Source organism: Meriones unguiculatus, chromosome 8 (genome assembly GCF_030254825.1).
Source record: "Meriones unguiculatus strain TT.TT164.6M chromosome 8, Bangor_MerUng_6.1, whole genome shotgun sequence".
NCBI classification, from domain to species: Eukaryota; Metazoa; Chordata; class Mammalia; order Rodentia; family Muridae; genus Meriones; species Meriones unguiculatus.
The window spans coordinates 88169196-88172283 of NC_083356.1; the positions used below are offsets into that span (position 1 = coordinate 88169196).

The 3088-nt window shown below is 37.1% G+C and overlaps 1 non-coding gene across 1 annotated transcript; it reads left to right on the top strand.

The window, feature by feature from the left end:
• Window positions 1-2122: 2122 nt before the first annotated feature.
• Window positions 2123-2250, top strand: LOC132656151 (small nucleolar RNA SNORA40). The gene has a single exon (XR_009594078.1). It is a non-coding gene; the product is annotated as a small nucleolar RNA SNORA40 (small nucleolar RNA).
• The last annotated feature ends 838 nt before the right edge of the window (window positions 2251-3088 follow it).

Below are 3088 nucleotides of genomic sequence, written 5' to 3' on the forward strand. Positions count from 1 at the left end.
TGTTTACTAAGTTTATGTCCTTGAAATTAAATCTGTATCTAGCCTAGGCTGACTTTGGACTCAAGATTTTCCTCCATCAGACGCTATTTCTATAATTATAAAGGCTAGAAATAATTTTCATAATAATTCTCACATTATCACTGTGTTTGTAAAAGAAAAAAAGACACAAATACACAAAAATGTCCATTATCAGAAGAAAAAAGGTAATTTGTTATGTGTTGTATATAAACATAAAGATGAAAAGGAATGGACTTGTCCAGCACAGCAGTGTACACTGTATTTTCCGTGAGCTGATATGCCTTGAAAAAGAGTTCCAGCCAGAGCTACATAGTGAAACTGTTAATCCTGGGATTCCCAGGGGTCAAGGTGGGGGTGAGAGATAAACAAATTCACCAATGCAAACTGTATCTGAGTGCACTCAAGACTTTCCTGGCAGGTTGTCTCCAGGGGTTGGGAGAGTTGGTTGTTATTTATTGTTAAAAAAGGATACAATGAAAAGGGAAGAACAAAGCCAAGGATATGCATCAAGCAAATGGGAGTTACAAAGTAATCAGAAAGGCCAAGATATGTATCAGTGAATGAGGATTACAAGCAGTCAGCATCAGACCAGGAACTTGCTCTTGATTTCAGATAGTGGACTATCAGGGACTTGACACAGGACAAAGGGACTTATCTCTGAGCTAGATTTTAGCACTAAGCAAAATGTTTTAACTATAAACAGAACTCTTAGCCCTGCAAGGTATGCTTATAGCTTCCATACAATCCAATCTTCTGCAAGCCAGGACCTTGAAGGTTTTAGCTTCCAACATCTGTCTGGTAACCTAGGTCTAGAATGTTTTCAGCTTCCAGGAATTATTGATAAATAAGCTCTCCCTTTTTAGTTCTTTCTGAACTCTAGCTGGTTCAACACAGCACTTCTGGATCAAAACTCCTCTCCAAGATGACTGATTCACTCTGACATCTCTTCACTTCTCACTGAACTGCTCTGCTTGGAAAAAACAAAAACAAAACCAAAACTGCATCTGAACCCCACAAACTGAACTGCACTTGACTGACTGCCCCGGAACTGTACTGTACTTCAAAACTCTACTGTATTGTCTACACAGACTCCTTGTTTTCTCTGTCTCTCCTGTACCTTCTCACTCTGTCTCTCTCTCTCTCTGAATGTGTGTGTGTGTGTGTGCTGCTCTTAAGTAGCTTTTCTTTCCTGTCTGTTTTTGAGAGAGTGTGTACTAACTTCCAGCCAGAGAGATTAAAGGTGTGTACTAAGGGCATGTCTGTATTCCAGTGGGATCATGCAGATGTGGGTCTTTGGATGTGATCCCTTTCCAGGACAGCCATGCTGCTGGATTAAAATTCCTTTTACACAGTTTAAGAAACACTGTGTCATTTGCAATTATTTCAATGTAGATCTTACACATGCTTGTTGATGTAGACAATCATAAAACTTGTCATGAATGATGAGTCAACCTCTTCATCTTCTGAGTTGTTCAGTGTTTGGATCGCTGTATATGATGAAATTGATATCCACTGAAATGGACAGGAACCACACTCTTTGTTTTACAGTGCTAAGAAAGAAACCATGAGCCTCAATCATGGTAGGCAAGCACTCTTGTACTAAGATACATTCCTAGAACCACCATGAGTGATCTATAAAAAGAAAACTACTTGAAATAAGAAAAAATAAAAAACAATAAACAAAAAAAAACCCTTTTGTTCTGTGGAGCATTTGAGTTGACTGAAGAATGGAAAAAGGCATTTAGAGGGATGATGAAAAATTGTAATTTCATAAGATTTTGAAATATAAGGTATATGCAATGGTTCAAATTTATAAAATTTTAGGCAGAAAATGTCTTCATTGTACCATATCTATAGTATACAGATTACCCATATATCAGAAGCTTTAAACCAGATTGCTTTTTCTATATTCTCATTTTTTGATGTATGAGAGTCTGTTTGGTACCCCCAGACCTACCACATGTAATAACAAATAATATTTAGACCTTTTCTCTTCTTTCTAAAATGGTCAGAGTTTATTGATGGCCTTGCTGATAGCTTAATACTTATGGGTAATATGTCAATGTTATGTATTGTATCCTCAGATGCTTTTTTAAAAATACAATACACTCTGATTGTGTTTTTGTTCAATGCTTGGACAAAAGCATGGAAATAGATGCAAGCATAAATCCTCATTTGCCATCCACAACTCATTGATGAGTGTGAGTTTTGATACACACATGAAGGAACACATACACAAGACAACTCAAACAGATGATGGTATTGATGATGAGATCGGTTCCAATAACTGTTGTAATTTAAAAGCATACATAATGAAAGCTAATGTGATAGATAAATATGCATATTATAACGGCTTGTTTTGAAGATGAGGTTGAAGTTGATGATATCTATGAATAAATGTTTGTTTCAGTGTGCCTATATACTGGTGCCTAAAGCAGCTTGGTAAGGAATCATTACCATAGTTAAAACGTGTATTTGGAAACTCAGTGCTGTAAGAATCTAAACTTAAAATTCACTGATGCTAGGCACTGCCATATCATAAATACTGAGAAGTGCTGTGAATGTGTTAGGGATGAATATGAGCTGATTCTTTTTTTTAATTATTATTTTTTTATTTTTTATATTAATTGCAGGTAATCTATCACAGCTGTAGCCTCCCTCCCTCCTCCCCTCCCAATCCTACCTTTCCTCCCTCTTCTCCTCCTATGCCCCTTTCCAAGTCCATGAATAGGGGAAGTCCTCCTCCTCTTCCATCTGACCCAAACTTATCCAGTCTCATCAGAACTGGCTGATTCTTAAGAGATGTAGGGAGTCAAAATGCAAAAGCCAGCTCTACCTTCAAATGATTTCTAAAGTAAATTGCTTAAAGAAATTACCAGAGATGTAGCACTGGAGAACTTGGAAGCTGTCCCAAGGAAGCCTTTAATTCAAGGATCGATAGAAGAATAAAAGACTGATAGAACACCTGGACTGAGCATTTATAGATGAGAAAGGGCTATGTTCAGGCATCATGAGGTTTAGCGACCTTGACGGACAGCAAATGAATCATGTATAAAATCACTTAATTAAA